Source organism: Bison bison, unplaced genomic scaffold (assembly GCF_000754665.1).
Source record: "Bison bison bison isolate TAMUID 2011002044 unplaced genomic scaffold, Bison_UMD1.0 scf7180017864518, whole genome shotgun sequence".
NCBI classification, from domain to species: domain Eukaryota; kingdom Metazoa; phylum Chordata; class Mammalia; order Artiodactyla; family Bovidae; genus Bison; species Bison bison.
In genome coordinates this window covers 17,025,716-17,049,064 of record NW_011495071.1, presented here as the reverse complement: position 1 = coordinate 17,049,064, position 23,349 = coordinate 17,025,716, and the positions used below count along the sequence as shown (strand labels likewise).

At 40.0% G+C, this 23,349-nt stretch overlaps 1 long non-coding RNA gene across 1 annotated transcript in view; it reads right to left on the bottom strand.

The window, feature by feature from the left end:
• The window catches only part of LOC104981449, a 43,046-nt gene that overhangs the window by 3,958 nt on the left and 15,739 nt on the right, over positions 1-23,349 (bottom strand). The window contains exons 2-3 of the long non-coding RNA XR_824374.1: positions 2,682-3,141; positions 1,902-2,032 (exon numbers count right to left, since the gene is read on the bottom strand). This is a non-coding gene — a long non-coding RNA (uncharacterized LOC104981449). The remainder of the gene's footprint in view (positions 1-1,901; positions 2,033-2,681; positions 3,142-23,349) is intronic.

Here is a 23,349-nt window from a genome sequence, read left to right as displayed (position 1 = left end):
AGTCAGTGATGCCATCCAGCCATCTCATCCTCTGTCATCCCCTTCTCCTCCTGCCCCCAATCCCTCCCAGCATCAGAATCTTTTCCAGTGAGTCAACTCTTCACATGAGGTGGCCAAAGTACTGGAGTTTCAGCTTTAGCATCATTCCTTCCAAAGAAATCCCAGGGCTGATCTCCTTCAGAATGCACTGGTTGGATCTTGCAGTCCAAGGGACTCTCAAGAGTCTTCTCCAACACCACAGTTCAAAAGCATCAATTCTTCAGCACTCAGCTTTCTTCACAGTCCAACTCTCACATCCATACATGACCACAGGAAAAACCATAGCCTTGACTAGATTCCCCTCAATGTTACCTCCATGAAGGCAGAGGATTTAAATGACAGAGGTGAACAAATCACCTCTAAGGTCACCTGTGCCTAGAATAGTGAATACTGTTAAGTGTTAAGCGGAGAAGGCAATGGCACCCCACTCCAGTACTCCTGCCTAGAAAATCCCATGGACGGAGGAGCCTGGAAGGCTGCAGTCCATGGGGTTGCTAAGAGTCGGGCACGACAGAGCGACTTCACTTTCACTTTTCACTTTCACGCATTGGAGAAAGAAATGGCAACCCACTCCAGTGTTCTTGCCTGGAGAATCCCAGGGACGGGGGAGCCTGGTGGGCTGCCGTCTATGGGGTCGCACAGAGTCGGACATGACTGAAGCGACTTAGCAGCAGCATTAAGAATACTTAACAAATATTCTATAAGTATTGAATGAATGGGTTCCTCAGATATGAGCCAGACACTAATCCACTATGACACTCAGCTTAGGAGTCATATATCTGATTTTCACTAAAGCCTCTTTCCCTAGACATGCAGTAAGGAAGTCAATAGACAATTTAAAGTGGCAAAAACAGCCTCCCTCCTTTTTAAAATTTCTAATTTTCATGGTCTTCCACTTTACTGTGGAATGTGGGGATAGTTTACTTTCTTTAGAGCCTCAGCCAAAACTGAAACAGAAAGAATCCCATTTTAACATCGTGCTACACACATTAACAATAGTGTTTATTTACTTACAGTTTGTCTCCATCTATTAAATCAAGCCTGCAGAGGACAGGAACTGTGTTATATTTCAATAAAGTTTAGAATTCATGGATGAATAAGAGTACTTTAGCAGTAGTGTGTTAGTGGCTCAGTCATATCTGACTCCTTGTGACCTCATGGACTTAGCCCACCATGCTCCTCTGTCCATGGAATTCTCCAGGCAAGAATACTGGAGTGGGTAGCCATTCCCTTCTCCAGGGGATCTTTCTGACCCAGGGTTCAAACCCAGGTCTCCCACACTGCAGGTGGATTCTTTACCGTCTGAGCCACCAGGAAAGCAGTAATAATAATTTCAAATCTATTGCATATATTCCTTATCTATGCATATATCTATTGCATATATTGCATAAGTTCAAAGATTGAAGTCCCAAACTCTGTTTCTAGTACTCTTCTAGCAGAAATCTTTGCATTTGCAAATATTAATAGCAAAATGACAGAATTGCTTGCACTTTAATGTCACCATGCTAGATATTCTCTGCTGCCCCTACCCTTTATGGGTTACTTCCCCAAGTTTTATTCCCTTCTGGCTTCTGGTTGAGCTCAGCTGATGGAGTGAGTGAGTGAGTGAAGTAAGTGAAAATTGCTCAGTCGTGTCTGACTCTTTGCGACCCCATGGTCTATACAGTCCATGGAATTCTCCAGGCCAGAGTACTGGAGTGAGTAGTCTTTCTCTTCTCCAGGGGATCTTCCCAACCCAGGGATCGAACCGGGTCTCTTACATTGCAGGCAGATTCTTGACCAACCGAGCTATGAGGGAAGCTGATGGAGAGCACTAGCAAAAGATCAGAAGGCAGTAGGAGAGAGGCCAGTGTATTTATTACCCTTTCTCCTTCCACATTGGCCATAGGTTGGCAGTGGTACTGCGTCATCTCTTGCTGTTTTCTTGCTCACGTTCTGATTATATTCTCTTCAGTTGCCCTTTTCAAGTGTGTCATCTGTTTCTTGCTGGAACCTGACAGATAGAATAATATTTTTGGTTTTTACAGGGTGCAGGAGGTATACAACACTTTTTTTAATGTGAGAAAAAAATCTGTTGTTTTTTCTTGATATTTAGTTTTTACTATACTTCTAGGCACATTAATACTGGTGACTCTGAAATAGCTGGAAAATAGAACCTAAAATTGTGACATATACCCTTTCCTGTTTGCTGCCTACTCAAAAGTACAGGGGAAAATCTCAGCTTACAGTTGGTTTTACACTTTTCCAATAATAAGAGGAATAAACATTTATTTTTTCAAATGCAAACAGTATGAGAGATAACCCCATTTAATCCACTAGGTAGAGAAAATTACTATTAGAAATTTAGTCATTTTTTGCCCTATATAAATGTCTAAAAGAAGGGAGGGAAATTGTCCTGATGATACATTTTCCAATATTTATAATATGCATACAATGTCTCTGTATGCATATGCATGTTGTGGAGTATGACTCATTCCATAGAAAGAAATACTGCTTTTTTTTTTTTTTAGGTCAACATGAGGCTAACTGAATTCTCGTCCTACCATGCTGGTGGGAAAGTCAACCTCCATTATTATTGAGCATTTCCTCTCCATCCAGGATTGTACAAGGGTCTTAATCATTGTGGAAATACCTGGAATTACCTCAAATTATTTGGTCATCCATCCACATTGATTTACTGCTGAGATTCCTTTTTGTGCCATCTTCCCTTCAGGTCTGTTGACTCCAATATTCTTTTTACCACCTTTAGAACTCAAGAGTCTGGAAACAAGTAAGTGAATTTGCCATCCACTGCGCCTGGGTGCAGTCTTCCTCTCTGAGGTTTTGTCAGAGTAAGATAGGAGTCTTAGCTGTTCACTCAACTTATAGGCTTCCATCTCCTAAATCTTGAGGAATCTGTCTTCCATGTCACCCTCAAAGGCATTTATTCCCCCCCCACCCCCCACCAACTTCTCATTTCAAAAGACAGAGTGAGCCTTTGTTGTCTCCATGCAGCTTTTGCTGTTTGCCTTACAGGAATCTGGGGTCTGGATAGCTGCCTGGATGTGGTCAAGAAGTAGGGGTTCGATCCTTGGTGGGGGACGTTCCACATGCCACACTGTGCTGCCAAAAAAAAGAAAAGAAGTAAGGAGATAGGAGAAAACATAGAATTAGTACCTCAACAAAATTAACTGCCACAGAAATTTGTATACAATTATATATGCTTATTTTTAATTTGCACATGACACCACAAACATTTCTTCATGTCACATGCTTTTAAATGTCTGTATAACCATAAGGTATTCCATCATATGAATGCATCATAATTTATTTAACCAACATTTGATAGACTTTTAGATGGCTCACTCTGAAGGTAGCCTTCTCTGTATCTACTACAACTTTTTAATTTTTTAAAAAAATAGATGCTCAGAAGTTAAAGCTCTCTTCTGATAATAGCTAAAACTTGGAATATAGCAAATTGAAATTAAAAGATATAATTTAGAAGAATAACACTTTAGAATTCTGTCTAAAGTGTATAATACAATTTTCCTCCTCAGTGTGTGTGACCAAAAGAGAGGCCTGTACAAAAGCCATTGGCATACTTGAGTTATTTAGAACATTTTTTTTCCGGAAATTAAGCAATTGTTACAGAATGTCATCTGGACAGTTGAGTAACGATGAATGTTACATGTCCATAGGAAAGTTTCAACTTGGCTCATATTCAAATTTACTTTTGTTTAATTCTAAAAAATCCTGAAGTGACCAATAATGGTTTTTAAACAGAGAAGTAATGTGCTTTTCTGGCCTATTCTTTCTGCAAAATACCCTTACTGATCAATTTTGTACCTGCTGGTTAAAAATCAGGATATACCCTGAGCCAAATCCTTAAATCCCACTTAAAGGAGCTAAAAGTCATTGGAACCCCAAGAGACCAAAATGTTTTTTCTCTTGGTCCACAAGTGCTGCTCTGCTACAAGAGCTACTCGGGATGATCCGGACAGTGACCTTCAACTTGCAAAGCCACCAATGTACTCATAGAAAGGAATTACGGAAAGGACAAGTCCTATAGTCAGATATTTCTTTTTCGTTCAATAGATATTTGTCGTTTACCTTACTATATGCCAAACATTGTTACTATGGTGCTAAGAATACCTCAGTAAACAAAACAGACAAACATCCCTGAGTTAGAATGTTACGAGGTGAAATCAAAGAGGAAATGGGCTAGGGGCTACTGATATAGGGCCTGTAGGCTACGGTGAGGACTTTAACTCTGAGTGAGATAGAAAGCTACTAGAAGATTTTGAACACAGATATTTCAGGATTGACATTTTGAAAGAATTATCCCAACCTTTGTGTTGAAAACAGACTAGAGGGGGCCAAGCAGGTTAACAAGAACAAGGCTACTACAGTAATCTAAGCAAGCGATGACAATGGCTTGAACCAAAGTTGTAATGGTGAGATTGTAGGAAGCAGCTGGATTCAGGGTATATTCTGAAGACAGAGCCAACAGTGCTTTGCTAATGGACTGGCTGTGACATGTAAAAGAAAAAGAAGTTTCAAAATGGCTTACGTATTGGGCCTGAGTAAATGGAATAAAGAAGTTGCAATGAAATGCAACAAAGAAGGGACTTCCCTGGTGGTCCAGTGACTAATACTCTGCCCTCGAAATGCTGGGGGCCCCGGTTCCATCCCTGATCGGGGAACTAGATCCCACATGCCACAGCTAAAGAGTTAGCGTGCTACAACTAAAGATCCCATAGGCCACAACTAAGACCTGGCACAGCCAAATAAATAAATAAGTAAATAAATACTTTAAAAAAATTCAACAAAGAATAGATAGGAGGAGTAGGTTTCGGGGAAAAGATGATGACTATAGTTTTGCATATTTCAAGTCTGGAATATCTACTAGACATTCTAATGGAGACATGAAATTGTTAGTTGGCACATGAGTTGGAGTTTAGTGGAGAGGTCCAGGCTGGAGATACAAAATTGTGAGTGATCATCGTAGAGAAGTATTCAGAGCCGTGACATTGAAGTAAGAGTGGATAGAAAAGAATTCCAAAAACTGAAGCCTGGAGCATTTCAATTTTTAAGGCAAACAGGTTTGTATTTAAGCCTAGCTACTTATAAGCTCTGAGACCTTCAGTGACTTATTTTACCTCTCTGAACCTTTGTTTTGTTGTTGTTGCTTAAAGCTACAAAATTGAGATAATATTGGTCAGTATCTTTTATGATTATTGTGATGACCAAGTGAATTTCTCATCCAAGTGAATTTCTCATCTAAAGTGTTTAGTACACTGCCTGGCACATGGTAAATACTCAGAAAATATTAGTGATGATTATTATTACTTTTTAAACCAGCATTGTCTTCTAAAATGTTGCTGACTACCTTAGTGATAATATGATCATATAATCAATATAGTGGCAATGCCTGCTATTTATCTGCATAAAAAGTGATAAATTGAAAGTATATAGTAAGCCACTCCCTCCCCTCATATCTAATATCTTAAGATGTACTTTTAGCCATGAGTAAAGCTGAGTTTTTTCACCTTGTTTTTTAAGTCCTTTGAACTGTTTAATTTTGCTTCAATCTGACTTGAAAATTTTTAGGTATTTTTATTTAGCTGCTAAGATCTATGAAACACAATTATAGAGGCTCTCCTTGTAAGCTTTGGCATTCAGTATGACTGACTGCTCTAAAAATAAAAACATGGTTAGGGAAGTTTGAAATAAGGACGCTCTTCTTTAACACATTTGAATAATCATTTGATCTGAAAATTATTTCATCTTTCATTAAAAATGTCTTTTAATTCTCAAAATAAATAACCTCTTATTGCCCTAGCAAAATAAAATACATTCTGATCTTATTTTCATAGAAATCACCCTGAGATTGTTTGGAAAGCCACTTTCTATATTAAAAACAGGCATTTCTTCCTTTAATGGGCCAAAACTAGCAGTTTTTTAGTGTCAGAATGGCTTCAGAATTTCTTTTCCTTTGACCTATTGCTGAGGTGGCAAGGGTAACCATTGAGAAACAAAAGAATAGAGACATTTTAGGATGAAAAGTGTATTCTTATAAATAAGGCAAAATTTTTCACTAGTTGCATCTCTTTTTCTTTCCTCCCTACAAGAGAGAAAAAAAATCAATCCATAGTCTACCAGTAAGTAGGCTAATAATTTCTTAGATACTGGTCATAATAAAAGTAAATGCAAGTGTTAGTCACTGAGTCTGACTCTGCAACCCCCTGGCTCCTCTGTCCATGGAATTCTCCAGCAAGAATACTAGAGTGGGTAGCCATTCCCTTTCCAGGGGATCTTCCTGACCCAGGGATCGAGCCCAGACCTCCCTCATTGCAGGCAGATTCCTTACCATCTGAGCCACCAGAGAAGCTCCAATAAAAGTAACGTACCCTTTAAAACCGATGTTTTCTAGAATTGAAGTCCAAAGTTATGTGTGCAATTCCCTTCTCTGCTGCTAGGTGGCAATTAATGCCTTGGAGAGAAAAAATCTCCACCCATCCCTTGCCCCCCCCCTCATCTTTCCCCACCCAGAAAGATACGTGCATTTTCTTTCCCTTAAGGTAAGAATTTTCTTAAGGATAATTTTCTCTTTCCTGCTTTGTTTTGTCCGAGTGAATTTACATTCACCTTTTCCTTTAATTGTTAAGAATATCACAGACAAAGCCAACACAGTCTGCCATAGCTCGAGAAGGATAGATCATATCTCTTAAAGAGGGTGGTTTCCAAACAGAGTGTATGTTCATGAGTGATATAGAGTAGGAAGTTGTTATAATTTCCCTGCAGAGGTTTGTTTTTCTCAATTTTAGTAAAGAAAAATTTCCTGTGAAAGGAATTACAACTGGACCACACTACCATTATGCCAAATGTTGTATAGTTAAATATAAAACAAAAATAAAATAATTTTTTATTTCAATGTGGTGAGATTGCTTTTTTCAAGTGAACTACAGAACAAACAGTGAAAGAATTTTTCATAAGACTCACAGAGTGATATTATACAAAAAAATAATATTTTTTTTTAGATAACCTGCCCCGATTTATCTGTTCTTAGCGAAATTATTTAAAGACTACACGTAGTTTCTATTTGTAAGTCGACTGAATCTCGTCTACATCCTTTTTAAAAAGTTATTATCCAGAGACGTTGTGTTTCATGACCTTCTTTACCAAGAGTATATGTAGTGGGTGTTGGTTTTATATAAAATTCAAAATATCAAATCCTTGTTCAAAGAAGACTCTCGGTTTAGGTCTTAAACCAGACAGACTCTCCCCAGGCTGAACTTAATGAAGCCGAACACCAAAAAGAAAAGCTGCCCCTGGCATTCTAGGCCTTCCCTGCATCCAGATGGCCTGTCTGTAGCCTGGCCAGAACCAAGCCCTTCCTGCTGCTGGCCTTGGATGACAGCCCCCAGCTGCACCAGCTTCCATACCCTATTAACTCTTCAGTGTCCAAGACGTTTAAGAAGAGTTGGGACCTCCACTGTGATTTGGACTGAAAGGGTAAATCAAGTTTTAAGCTTGAAGTTTACTTTATAAAATTTTTATCCACGTCCCCTCCTCCCTCCCCTCCCATAGGCTCCTGCCCACAGTAGCTCAGTCAGCCAATTGGCATCAGAGGAGCACCGTTTGGAAGGGAGTGTGTGTGGGCAGCCTGCAGGTGAGGTCAGGGCTGCCAAAGCAGACCATGCGGTTTGTCCTGTGCCCACACCCAATACCTGACTTGTGCCTCTCCAGAGCATGAGTAGACACACAGCAGTCCTGCTGTTCAAGGTGTGGGTAATTTTGAAAAGTATTTTTTGTTAAATAACTTGTTCACAAGACTTAAGTTCAGCAAACAAGAGTGCATAAATGGAAGATATACCATGACCATGAATGGATTTAAGAGAAGTTCTCTGAAGCAGTTGTGCCAGAAAAACAAACCTACTCTGTGTTTTAAAAGTATCCTTGGAAGTCTTACTAGTGGCAGCAATTGTTCTCGTCTTGGGTTTTCAGAGGTTTGTTTATACGTGGGAATTTCACCAGGAGGTAATGCACAAAGCAAACGTTACACCTGAAGGCAGACTTTCCCTATGGTTTTGCTTTCCTGCACATAGAGACATGTTATTAACTGATTTGTAAGGGTGCTTCTCTGTTGGCAAGAATAGGTATTTTCTTATTTCCGAAAGCCTATATGAGTCTCCTTATTTTTGAATCTCATTTCTTGGTTCTATGCTCACTGTTATTTTTAATTATTATTATTATGCCGGTTGCCAAGCTATTCCACTTTCCACAGAGTTGATTAGAGACCTGAGAAATCCAGGCCAACATAAAGACCCCGTTTCCACATGAGACTATGTGAAAAAAGGAAAAAAAGTAAAAAAGAACAGCAAAAGTCCGAAAAAGAGCTTAGAGCTGTAGAGGATAGAGATTAAAAACAGGAACTCACAGAAGGAAGAATGAAAGGATTAAAAAAAAACATAGAGTACTGAGATGAAAATAAAGTATATAAAAGAGAGAATAAAAATAGATCTGATCTATCTGGTGCTTTGCAGTGTTTAGCCTGGAGTGCTGGGTGGCTCCTCTGAGCAACAGAACCTCTCTCAAGAGTTGACATGAAAGACCTCTCTGGCACTGGCTTTGCATTTGTGACTTTAGAACTGAAACCTTTCCCTTGACCCTCTCCATCTCCCCAGCTCTGTTCAGACCTTCATTCCCCTGGTTTCAACTATTCCACTTGCTTCTCTGCATTTGCCTGGCTCTCAAATGCACAAGATTGTGTTTGCAGGCCATGACCTTGTCTCTTTGCAACTAAGATGATGAAAATAAGGACTCGCCATCCAGCTATGTTGTCTCAGGCCAGTTTGGGCAATTCCTCCCCATTGGATCGAGCCCTCAGGACTCTTCTTTCTGTGAAAAATGTAGTGAGCTAGACAAGCATTTAGGAGAGATTTGTCCCCAGTGGGGATAGGATATCATTACTCAGAAAATAGGCTGAGGTCATCTAAATGCAGAAAGAACAAAAAGGTCCATCACTTCTGAACATAAATGTCTAATGACTGATACTGATAACTGACAGATTGCAACGGGATTTTCACAGAACAGTAAAATGCTACTTGCATGAGAAAGTATATGTGAGAAAAAAAAAAACACATGGAGTTTAGAGATCAACTTTTTCTCTTAGTAAATCTGAATCAAACCCGGGTCTCCTGCATTGCAGACAGACGCTTTACCGTCTAAGCCACTAGGGGAGCCCACAGTAAATCTGAAGAAAAGTCCAATTAAAGGGGGACATAGTTTAGAATAAGTCATCTGATGTTAGTTTAATGCTCTTTTTTTGAAATGTGCATTTTGTTCCTGAGAAAACAATTTTACTTCCCTTTTCATTTTGAGGAGAGGGGCAAAAACTTGGGAGCGTCATTCCTGTGTTCTAGTGCCAAAAGAAAATGGTTGGCATGAGAAATGTTATGAATTTATGAAAAACAATAGTTTTTTCCCCTAATTAGAATGCTGTGTTTTTCACTATTTTTCCCCCATCACCATGAGAGTACATGTACAAAAAAATGGCATCTTTGCAAACAACCCTTTGACCAGATTTCATAATTTTTGTTCTATGCTAATAAGCAGTCTTTACTAGTTTCAGTCTTTACAAATAAGTCTGTAAGTTTCTGAGGCAGCGAATATCAGTAGGGTCTTCTCTGTCCTCTGTCTCTTGACCCCCAGCTGAAACCCTCTATTCACCTAAAAAGGTGAAGCTAGACCCTATTCTACAGAGCATTTTTTCCTTATGGTGCCACATAAAACCGTGGGGACTCCACTCTGGCCAAAGAGACCGAGACTGGCTGCCGACCAGTTCAGCTGGCTTGAGAGACGCCAGCTTCCTTGTCCTCTCGCAGACAGTCCCTTCTGTGCTGACCTTTGACTAATTGGCAGGGCTCTGGAGCTCTGACCCTACTTCCTCTCTGGCCACACTCTTCTTCCCCACATTGTTGGTCCTTCTTGGAAGCGGGAAGAGCCTGAGGAAAAGGTGCTGGGGAGAGGGAAAGTGTAAGTCCTGACATTCAAGCTCCTAAGGATATTTTCCCCATCCTTGATAAATGTTACTGTTCATTTAAATGGATGTCAACAAAAGATTTGCAAATTAGTGGAAACATAGAGAATTTAGTGTGCTCTATGCATTGGGGTCGGAGAAGGTGATGGCACCCCACTCCAGTACTCTTGCCTGGAAAATCCCATGGATGGAGGAGCCTGGTAGGCTGAAGTCCATGGGGTCGTTAAGAGTCGGACACGACTGAGCGATTTCACTTTCACTTTCATGCATTGGAGAAGGAAATGGCAACCCACTCCAGTGTTCTTGCCTGGAGAATCCCAGGGACAGGGGAGCCTGGTCAGCTGCCGTCTATGGGGTCGCACAGAGTCGGACACGACTGAAGCGACTTAGCAGCAGCAGCAGCATGCATTGGGGTAGGTAACATACAAATCTCAGGAGACTATGCTAGTTGTTCTGCAAATGTCCTATAATCTTTTTAAAATTCCATATTTAATGGATTTTTAAAAACATTTTCTTACTTTTTGTAATTATTATGATCTGTAGTTCCATTGCGTGGACATAGATTCCAGGAAAAACTGCAATGCATATAGACAATGATCAAAGAGCTTAAAAAACTGATGTTAAAGCTTTTAAAAATTCCAATAATTTATCTCATAATCAATTAATTAATTAACTAATTTTGAAAAAGCCCCAACCAATATATACTTAAGACCCTTCATACCATGTTTAAAACATTTTTTTTAAGGTAAGGAATATGGAAGAACGATTGTAAAACTGTAGAAGTCCCTTTACAATTGTGAAAGCAAAGATTTGAATGTATTTTCCTGATTTTCCTTTAATGACTTTAGTTATGGCATCTTATTTGCATGTATGGCATCTCTCCTGCTAACTTCCTAGAAAAAAACTTCCTCCCTCATTTGGTCGTGTTTGTGACCCTTTAATCTAGCCCCTTTACCTTCCGAAAGTTGGCATTCAACTGAAACCAGAGCAAAAAAAAAAAAGAAAAAGCCTTTTCCCAGTTTGTTGGCAACTTGTTGAAGGCAATTGACTGCTTTTCAATAGAAAACATTTCCTTCCCCTATGTGTCACCTCTACCCCTTAAAACACTTTCCAGAGCTCTGACTGAGCCCTCCCTGGATTGCCAGACAATGGCTTCCTTTTAAATAAACTTAGAAGCAGCTGGTGTCATATACAGGTATTTTCTTGAGAAAAGAATCATTGATCTCCATAAGGTGTACATAGTTAAGAGCACCACAGAACTGAAAGGGACTTCCCAATTCAACCCCATCCATGAGTTTTACAGGGGAAGAAACTGAGACCCAGAGAAACAAGGGTATAGTCCATTTTAGAGCAAAGATGCCTCCCTTTTTCTGTGCTATGGACCACCTTGTCAGTCTGGTGAAGCCTGTGATTCCCTTTCAGAATCTTTTTAAGCATGTCAAATAATGTACATGAAGTTGGACCCCCTTTCTTAAATCATGTAGAAAAATTAATTCAAAATGGATCAAAAACGTAAACATAAGAGCTAAAACAATGCAATTCTAAGAAGAAAACATAAAATTAAACCTTATGAATGTAGATTGGGCAACGGTTTCTTTAGTCTTTTTCAGTTCAGTTCAGTTCAGTCGCTCAGTCGTGTCCAACTCTTTGCAACCCCATGAATCACAGCACGCCAGGCCTCCCTGTCCATCACCAACTCCTGGAGTTCGCCCAAACTCATGTGCATAGAGTTGGTGATGCCATCCAGCCATTTCATCCTCTGTCATCCCCTTCTCCTCCTGCCCCCAATCCCTCCCAGCAATCAGGGTCTTTTCCAATGAGTCAACTCTTCCCATGAGGTGGCCAAAGTATTGGAGTTTCAGCCTCAGCCTCAGTCCTCCCAATGAACACCCAGGACTGATCTCCTTTAGGATGGCCTGGTTGGATCTCCTTGCAGTCCAAGGGACTAGCAGTTTTATTGAAATTTAATTCCCATGCCATTTTGTTTTTGTATTTGTTAGTTGCTCAATGTGTCTGCTGACTCTTTACAACCCCATGGATTGTAGCCTCTCAGGCTCCTCTGTCCATGGGATTTCCCAGGCAAGAATACTGGAGTGGGTTGCCATTTCCCCCAGCAGAGGATCTTCCCCACCCAAGGACAGAATGTGGGTCTCCTGCATGGCAGGCGGATTCTTTACCATCTGAGCTACCAGGGAAGCCCATAAAATTTGTCTATTTAAGATATGCACAGGTTTGGCGTATTTACAGAACTATACAACCATCACTGTAATCTAATTTTAGAACCTAACGTTTCATTTTTTAAACAATAAGGAGGATTTATTGGTTCATGTACAGAGACTATCAAATAATGACACAAAGGTCTAGATTTTTCTAAGTCTGTCTATTCTTTTATTCTCTCATTTTTCTTTTTTTTCTCTTAAGAAAAATTAGATCTAATAAGGGACTTATAGCCAGAATATATAAAGAACTCTGGCAGCTCAATAATTAAAGACAATCCAATTAAAGAATGGGTAAAAGATATAAATGGGCATTTATCCAAAGAAGACATACTATGACTCATGGCCTGTTAACCATGTGAAAAAGTGCTCAGCGTCATTAACTATTAGGGAAATTCAAAACAAAACCACTTCACACCCCTTAGGATAGCTGTAATCAAAAAGCATGCAATAATGAGTTGGAGAGGATATTGTGAAACTGGAACCCTCAAACACTGCTAATGATGAGCTAGAATGGTGCAACCACATTGGAAAACAGTTTGGCAATTCTTCAAAAGGCTGAACATGTGACCAAGCAATTTCACTCCTAGGTATAAACCTGGGCTTTCCAGGTGGCTTAAGTGGTAAAGAATCTGCCTGTCAGTGCAGGCATGGGTTCAGGAAGATCCCCTGGAAGAGGAAATGGCAACATACTCTAGTATTCTTGCCTGGAAAATCCCACAGACAGAGGAGCCTGGTGGGCTACAGTCTATGGGGTCTCAAGGAATTGAACACAACTTAGTGACTGAGAACACAGGTATAAACCCATTAAAAATGAAAACACAGCATATAATCTACACAAACATTTGTGAATGCTCATAGCATTTCAGCTATTATTCATGCTGATTGAAAAGTAGAAACAACCTAAATGTCCATCAATATGAATAAACATAATATGGTATAGCCATGCAGTGAAATATTAGATGGCAATAAAAAGGAATTGGAGTCCTGATACATGATACAACTTAGGTGAACCTTAGAAACATGCTAAGTAAAAGAAAACAGTGACAAAGGACTCATATTGCATGATTCCATTTATATGAAAGGTCCAGAATAGAGAAATTTATAAAGACAGAAAGTATATTGGTGGTTGCGAGGGCTGGGGAACAGAGAGGAAAAGAGTAGGTGGTGACTGCTACTGAGTATGAGTTTCTTCTTGTGGTGAAACTATTCTAAACTTAGATTATAGTGATGGCTGCATAAGTCTGTGATTATATTAAAGCCTTTGAATTGTACATGCACTTTAAATGGGTGAATTTTATGTTATGTAATTTTTATCTCAACAAAGATGTCTAAAAAAATAAAATACAGTGATTTCCCTGGTGGTACAGTGGATAAGAACCTGCCAGTAAGGGACACAGGTGCAATCCTTAGTATGGGAAGATTCTACATGCCAGGGAGCCACCAAGCCCATGTACCACAACTAAGCTGAAGCCCATTTGCCTAGAGCCTGTGCTGCACAGCAAGAGAAATCCCCGCTAGCCAGAACTAGAGAAAAGCCTGTGCACAGCAATGAAGACCAGTACAGCCCCCTGCCTATATAAAAGGAGAGAGAGATGATAGAGAAAGCAAGTATTTTTAAAAATAAATAATATATGTAAGAATCCAAAGGAAGCCAATTCTTTCAAAATACAGTTATCAGAATATTAAAAATAAATAGCTGATATGGTAGCAATATATGTGCTTCTTTGTTAACATGCTAAATTACAAGATGTTTAACAGCAAGTCTGTTCAGTCAGTCAGTCGGTTCAGTGCCTCAGTCGTGTCCGACTCTTTGCAACCCCATGGACTGCAGCACGCAGGCTTCCTGGTCCATCACCAACTCCTGGAGTTTACTCAAACTCATATCCATTGAATCAGTGATGCCATCCAACCATCTCATCCTCTGTCGTTCCCTTCTCCTCCCGCCTTCAATCTTTCCCAGCATCAGGGTCTTTTCAAATGTGTCAGTTCTTCCCATCAGGTGGCCAAAGTATTGGAGTTTCAGCTTCAGCATCAGTCCTTCCAATGAATATTCAGGACTGATTTCCTTTAGGATGGACTGGTTGGATCTCCTTGCAGTCCAAGGGACTCTCAAGAGTCTTCTCCAACACCACAGCTCAAAAGCATCAATTCTTCTGCACTTAGCTTTCTTTATAGTCCAACTCTCACATCCATACATGACTACTGGAAAAACCATAGCCTTGACTAGACGGACCTTTGTTGACGAAGTAATGTCTCTGCTTTTTAATATGCTGTCTAGGTTGGTCATAACTTTTCTTCCAAGGAGCAAGCGTCTTTTAATTTCATGGCTGCAGTCACCATCTGCAGTGATTTTGGAGCCCCCAAAAATAAAGTCTGTCACTGTTTCCATACTTGCCCCATTTATTTGCCATGAAGTGATGGGACTGGATGCCAGATCTTAGTTTTCTGAATGTTGAACTTTAAGCCAACTTTTTCACTCTCCTCTTTCACTTTCGTCAAAGGCTCTTTAGTTCTTTACTCTCTGCCACAAGGGTGGTGTCATCTGCATATCTCAGGTTATTGCTATTTCTCCGGCAATCTTGATTCCAGCTTGTGCTTCATCCAGCCTGGCATTTCTTGTGATGTACCCTGCATATAAGTTAAATAAGCAGGGTGACAGTATACAGCTTGACACACTCCTTCCCCGATTTGGAACCAGTCTGTTGTTCCATGTCCAGTTCTAACTGTTGCTTCTTGACCTGTATACAGATTTCTCAAGAGGTAGGTCAGGTGGTCTGGTATTCACATCTCTTTCAGAATTTTCCAGTTTGTTGTGATCCACACAGTCAAAGGCTTTGGCATAGTCAATAAAGCAGAAGTAGATGCTTTTCTGGAACTCTCTTGCTTTTTCGATGATCCAACAGATGTTGGCAATTTGATCTCTGGTTCCTCTGCCTTTTCTAAAACCAGCTTGAACATCTGGAATTTCACAGTTCACATAGTGTTGAAGTCTGGCTTGGAGAATTTTGAGCATTACTTTACTAAAGTGTGAGATGAATGCAATTGTGCGGTAGTTTGATTCTTTGGCATTGCCCTTCTTTGGGATTGAATGAAAACTGACCTTTTCCAGTCCTGTGGCCACTGCTGAGTTTTCCAAATTTGCTGGCATATTGAGTGCAGCACTTTCACAGCATCATCCTTTAGGATTTGAAATAGCTCAACTGAAATTCCATCACCTCCACTAGCTTTGTTCATAGTGATGCTTCGTAAGGTCCACTTGACTTCACATTCCAGGATGCCTGGCTCTAGGTGAGTGATCACACCGCTGTGGTTATCCAGGTCATGAAGGTCTTTTTTGTATAGTTCTTCTGTGTATTCTTGCCACCTCTTCTTAATATCTTCTGCTTCTGTTAGATCCATACCATTTCTGTCCTTTATTGTGCCCATCTTTGCGTGAAATGTTCCCTTGGTATCTCTAATTTTCTTGAAGAGATCTCTAGTCTTTCCAATTCTATTGTTTCCCTCTATTTCTTTGCACTGATCACTGAGGAACAGCAAATCTATTCAGTACCATAATTTTGACGTAGTGATGAATAGATATGGTAGGTTCAGATATCTGCAACAAATGTGAAAGCAGTAAGAAATGTCTGACTTCTCTTGGCAAAAATCCTTAAGTACTGCTAATACTCTGTGGTTTCTTGTCTACATTAATAATCAAAGGACTATGTGGCAAATTTAAGCCTACAAATGGTAGGATATGAATGGTAGGCAGAATTGGGAGAACTCTTGAAGGAAATGGTGAATTTCAATTAGACATCAATGAAAATAATGATGTAATTTTTTTCCCTTTAAAATTCACAGACACCCTGAATTCTGTCTATGGATGGAATGGACCTCCTGGGGATCCATCAAAAGAATTAGTGAGAAAACTGGTTTAAAATCTGTTTCTCCTGACTTAGCCCAGTTCTCTGTCTAATGCTACAATCCCCCACCCCCTTAATGAAGAGGATTAAGTAGAAAAGAATGAGTTTTACTTAAATTGCTGCTGCTGCTGCTAAGTCGCTACAGTCGTGTCTGACTCTCTGCGACCCCATAGATGGCAGCCTACCCGGCTCCCCGATCCCTGGGATTCTCCAGGCAAGAACACTGGAGTGGGTTTCCATTTCCTTCTCCAATGCATGAAAGTGAAAAGTGAAAAGTCAAAGTGAAGTTGCTCAGTTGTGTCCGTCTCCTAGCGACCCCAGGGACTGCAGCCTACCAGGCTCCTCCATCTATGGGATTTTCCAGGCAAGAGTACTGGAGTGGGGTGCCATTGCCTTCTCCGACTTAAATTGCTAGAGTGAGTCAATTCTAAAAAGAGAGGGACCCAATTGTTGCTTGCATGGAAGTTTCTAAAGAGTAAAAAGGATTTTAACTATAACCCTTCCCTACCCATTTCATTCCTGCCCCACTCACACAACCACCACCACTGTCCATACAACTTATATACACTACTGCTACCAAATGATATTGTAATTATTATATTTCAATAGAAGACATTGATTTAGAAAACTAATTGTTGTTTGGTGGAGTTTGACGTTTTCTCAGAGGGAATATTTTTAAGAATTTGGTTTTAAAAACCTAGCGAGGCAGAAAAGCTGCCAGCAGAGATTGAATTTGCTGGAAGTAGAGTGAGGTAACTAAGCTAAAATCACTAATTTTATATTTTAAAGAAATTTAGCCACTTTTTAATTTAGAGGGATGCTTACAAGGGCATGCCATCTTAAGAGATAGCTGCTGGTAAACATGTGGTTGCTAAGAGGTAGAATGCAGGAAAACAAAGACAAGTTGTTTGTCCTTATTCTATTCAAACAACAATAAATATCAGATGATTACACACAGATCAAGTAAATAATTTTTTAAAATAGGAATGTGACATGCCTGCTATTATTTGAAACCGGGGACAAGGAGGTTTTTGGGCCCTCTTCTTAACTGCATCTTCCTTCCAGAGCACCTCCACCATGCAATATAGCACTGCCTGATAATAGTCATAGAACCTAGACCATGGTTTGGGATTGGGCATTAAGACTGATGGTCACTTGAGTACTGGAACTTATTAAAAAGTTAGACAAACCCTAATCATATCTTCTGAATTTTTTAAAAGGACACGTTTTGACTGTGGTGTTTTATAGTTTTGTTTTGTTTTTTCTGGCATCAATAATTCTCTGGGCAATATACTTTGTATACCAAAACACTAGAGTCAGAGGAACAGAATATCTAAAACTGACACCATCTGGAAAACCCAGGTTGAATGGCCACCAGATCAAGTGAATCGTAAGTGCAGTAAAAATGGATAGGGATTGGGGAAGGTCCAGAACAAGATCACTGGTCAGGATTCCATGACTTTCCATAGCAAAGTCATGTGGTTTGAACCCAGCAGTCAAGGTCCATAGACTCAGATTCTCATCCAGAACAAGAATCAGGGCAAGCTGCCAGTCAGAAACCATAGAAGAGAAGCAACCCAATGAGCTCAAAGACTCGGGGGAGTAAAGGTAGGTAGCCAAATACTCAGGGTAATGGTCCATTAAGCGGAGCTCTCCAGGGACTGATAGGGAGGGACAAGTAGGTAAGACAGACAACTTGAGACTTGGTAACAGAATAGCTCCTGCCTCAGATCTAAAGATATGCTGATTCTGATTGAGACAGAACTTAGTCCCTACAAGGAAGGCTAGCCTGAACCTACAACTGGCAGGAGCGGGGAGATGGGGCAGAGGTTGGGGAGTAAGGAAAGGGAGGTGGAGTATCGGCTGCTTTTGGTGAATCCTAACATCACTATACATCACTATACGGAGAAGGCAATGGCACCCCACTCCAGTACTGTTGCCCGGAAAATCCCATGGGTGGAGGAGCCTGGTAGGCTGCAGTCCATGGGGTCGCTAAGAGTCGGACACGACTGAGCGACTTCACTTTCACTTTTCACTTTCATTCATTGGAGAAGGAAATGGCAACCCACTCCAGTGTTCTTGCCTGGAGAATCCCAGGGACGGCAGAGCCTGGTGGGCTGACATCTATGGGGTCACACAGAGTCGGACACGACTGAAGTGACTTAGCAGCAGCAACATCACTATATGTATACACGGTTATTTATAGATATAAATAGCAACAACCATAATTATAGCTGATATAGAGCACTTAAGTGTTACTGTTAATAGCACTTGACATATGTTAATTTACTTAACCTTTATAACATGCCTACTTTCAGGTTGTGATTTAACCAGCATACACTCTAAAGACATTAATTAATGCAGCTTAAGACACTAATAAGGGCTGCCCCCTAGTTGGCTCAGTGATAAAGAATCTACATGCAATGCAGGAGAGGCAGGGTTTGATCCCTGGGTCTGGAAGATCCCCTGGAGAAGGAAATGTCAACTCACTCCAGTATTCTTGCCTGGGGAATCCCATGGACAGAGGAGCCTGGTGGGCTACAGTCCACGGTGTCTCGAGAGTCAGACATGACTTGGTGACTAAACTACCACCACCATCATGAGGGGACTCCTGCCAGGGCCTCAGAGTGGGTGGGCTCTTGTCTAACATTTGGAAATGAACTGTCTGAGGAGACACATCTGCTGACAAAGCAAAAGACTTTATTGGAAGGGACATCCAGGTAGGCAGAGACCAGCAGGGTAAGGGAACCCAGGAGAACTGCACTGCCGGGCGGCTCAGTCTCAGGTTTTCCAGTAATGCGGTTAGCTTTCTGGGCTGTCTCTGGTCAGTCATCTTGCCCATGGCCATATATGGTCCAATTCAAGGTCCTTCCTCAGTCAAGATGGTTTCCAGGGCAAGGTTTCTAAGAGGTTGGCCGGACATATCATGGGCTGGTCTCTTCTCCCTCCTTTTGGACTCTCTGTAATTCTCCTGGTTAGTTTCTGGCAGCAGCACTGTGTTCCTTATCAGGATCCCCTCATACTAGCGGTTATTATCATGCCTGGCTAAGGCAGGTAATTTTGGTCAGTGGTTCCCTATTATTATGTTCTTTATGAAAAAGAGAAAACAGACACAGAAAGTTAAGTGATTTGTCCAAGTTCCAGTAACCAGTGAGCGGTAAAAGTGGGATTGCCCTGGATTCAGTCTTCCTTACTACTCCATAGCCCTGTTAGTTGTGTGTGTAGATGTATATGTGTTTGTGTGGTGTATACATACTTATCCACACAAGTGTGTATATTTACATATCTATGTGTATATTTACATGTGTACACACACAGGCACACACACATATAGATACAGTGGTATGCTGGAAGCAAATGTTCACATCTCTTCCCAACTCCACATTCAATATCATCATATTGGTAGCTTGAAATTGGCCATGGTGGGAGTATTTTCAGCAAGAAAATTGGCAAAGGCAATAAACCAGGTCTTATTTGAAGGGCTGACTTACCCCCGCACCACTGGGTATACATATCATATAGATACATACATTATCTTATGGATAGGCATATATAACATGAGTAACCAAAAACATAAACAAATGCCTATTATAAGCCACAAATATGTTAAAAATACTCAAATATCAAATGAAGTATAAAAATACTAAGTTAGAGACTGTAATAACTTATGTTGAACTACTTCCCCTCACACAGCCTATATTGGTTAAGAGATCAAATATAATGTTTTCTTTAGAAGATACTTGCTAAAAAAAAAAAAAGAAGAAGATATTTGCTACACAATGTTAAATTTTAGTATACCAAAAATGTTTCGGTATTACTCTGTGATAGGTCCCTATCAGTCCTAGATCTACTATGTTGCTAAAAGAAAAATACTGATTATAAAAAACCCAAATGTTGATGTTTGTGGTTGCTGTTTTTCAGTTAGACTCATCACAGAATTAGTAGTGGAAAAGATATAATGTGTATGGCTTTCATTGAAATGTACCTATGGGTTGCTGTGAATTTTAATATGAAATTCATTGCCTGGGATCTGCACAACTTTTGTTTAACTGAATAAAATCCTCCAAATGGGGATCAACTTCCGTTGTTCAGTATTTATTATTTCATCCACAGTGAAACAGGAACTGTAAGCATTGGGATAAGTGGACTGAAAGGCTTCTAAATCTCACTGGAGCTTCTTAGAATGAGCCCCATTATGTGCAGTAATCTGATCTGATCATTTCCAGAAGTGAAAACTAAACCTAAAGAGGTGTTCTTGCCACTTCATACAACATGTAGGCAATAATCCGTGTCCTTTGATCCTTTCTGCCAAATGAGTGTGATGGAGTTGTGTAAGGCTGAAGGTCTGGCCATGAAGACAAGAACAGATTCTGTCCTCATGCAGGAGGATGGAGTCAGTAGGTGACAATAATACATGGGACTGGATCTTTTTTTTTTTTTTGTCTTTGCAAAACTAAACATGTTAATTCTAAGCCTCACAGTCCTCTAATGCCTGGTATTCTGTCTTTTAACAAATATGTGTCTTGGGTGAAATGGTCATCTGAACAGATTCTGAGCACAATCTTCACTTTTTATAATGCTGAGAGGCAGTGGAGACCATATGACCACCCTCTGGGGCTGTGACTGCATCTGTTCATCTTAAAGGACAGAGCTGAACACAGCTAGCTTATTATTATTATTTCAAGTTTACATAAATAAAAAAGGGTTGTTATGCATAAGCTGGAGGAAAGCAAAACTCAAAGTAAATATATTCATGTATTTCATAAACATTCATGTGCTACATAGTCAAGGAATCAAATAAAAATAAAACAGCACAACTTGATAGAAACATTATGCTAAGTTTATTTCCAAACCAGTTGAGGTGAATTTTTTGTTAATTTCATTTTCTCATACACTGCTTTGGAATCCTAAAATTATACTGGAATTACTCCAGAAGTCCTAAGATACTAAAGCATATGCATTTATCTTGATAGATAAAGATATTAAAAAATTATTCATGAGGCTAGTGTTTTCTCTGACTTTCCCGAACATAATGAATTAAGACTGGGGAGAACTTATTAGTAATGATGAATAACCTGCTTGTACCATTTAAACAAAACTAGAGAAGAAAAAAAAGATTGAAAAGAGAAATAAGACAAGCAGAGGATACTAGAGAATACAAGGTAACCAAACAAAGTTTGAGGGAGCAAGTCAGTCTGAATTTTATTCTTGCTGCCATGGGTTATGTAATTTGTTAAACTTTTTATAGAAAAAAAATAACCTTGAAATCTAATTATTATTATTATATTTTCTTATTCTCTTTAAAAATAGTAACACTGTAATAATTCTTGATGTAAATATAGATATATAAGTGAAGAATTACCAAAAAGATTGCTTAAAAAATTTTTTTTTATTGGTGTATATTTGCATTACAGTGTTGTATTAGTCTGAAAAATTGCTTTTAAACATTTTGCAAATTCAGAGTACAGTACTTTCACTAGGATGTCCATTATTTCTCTGCAGAGTGGGAGGAAATGCCATGGACTTGCCTGTCTTTTCCTGTGTGCACGCTGTCGCTTCAGTTATGTCTGACTTTTTTCAACCCCATAGCCTGTAGCCCACCAAGCTCCTCTGTCCATGGGATTCTCCAGACGAGCATATTAGAGTGAGTTAACACTTCTTCTTCCAGGGGATCTTCCCAACCTAGGGATCAAACTTGAGTCTCTTATGTCTCCTGCATTGGCAGGTGGGTTCTCTACCCCTACTGCCACCTGGGAAACCCAAACTAGATTACGATATGTTGAGGATTACATATCTCAACACAGCACACATACAATAATCCAGAAAGATATTATTACCCACCAAAACATAAATACTCAAGGAACTTTTAGAGTGAGACCACTCTATACAGAACAGTGTACACTCAACCCTAAAAATCTGATTTCGGTGACATTATTATTGGATCATTTGCATCCAGCAAATCTCACCCATCAACAAGCATGCTGTGAGAAACAAATAACTATTCTTCAATAGTGGCAATGATTTTGTAATTTTAAATGTATAATTATTTTTACATTAAGATAATATCTTTGTTTAGATGCTTCTGATATTTCTCTTTTTTAAATTTCTTTTTCATCAAATACAATGTTAACTTTTTTTGCCACACCCAAAGCCTGTGAGTTCTTAATTCCCTGACAAGGTATTGAATCAGTGACCCCTGTATTGGAAGAGCAGAGTCTTACACTGAACTTCCAGGGAAGTTCTTAGATGCTTCTGATATTTAGAATTTCACATTGAAGATCTTATTAGTTTTATATACACCACTATCGGGATGTGATGGGTTCAGTTCAGTTCAGTCGCTCAGTCATGTCCGACTCTTTTCGACCCCATGAATCACAGCACGCTAGGCCTCCCTGTCCATCACCAACTTCTGGAGTTCACCCAGACTCACGTCCATCGAGTCAGTGATGCCATCCAACCATCTCATCCTCTGTCGTCCCCTTCTCCTCCTGCCCCCAGTCCCTCCCAGCATTAGAGTATTTTCTAATGAGTCAACTCTTCGCATGGGGTGGCCAAAGTACTGGAGTTTCAGCTTTAGCATCATTCCTTCCAAAGAAATCCCAGGGCTGATCTCCTTCAGAATGGACTGGTTGGATCTCCTTGCAGTCCAAGGGACTCTCAAGAGTCTTCTCCAACACCACAGTTCAAAAGCATCAATTCTTCGGCACTCAGCCTTCTTCACAGTCCAACTCTCACATCCATACATGACCACAGGAAAAATCATAGCCTTCACTAGATGGATCTTTGTTGGCAAAGTCATGTCTCTGCTTTTGAATATGCTATCTAGGTTGGTCATAACTTTCCTTCCAAGGAGTCAACGTCTTTTACTTTCATGACTGCAGTCACCATCTGCAGTGATTTTGGAGCCCCCAAAATTAAAGTCTGACACTGTTTCTACTGTTTCCCCATCTATTTCCCATGAAGTGATGGGACCAGATGCCATGATCTTAGTTTTCTGAATGTTGAGCTTTAAGCCGACTTTTTCACTCTCCACTTTCACTTTCATCAAGAGGCTTTTGAGTTCCTCTTCACTTTCTGCCATAAGGGTGGTGTCATCTGCATATCTGAGGTTATTGAGATTTCTCCCGGCAATCTTGATTCCAGCTTGTGCTTCTTCCAGTCCCTTGTT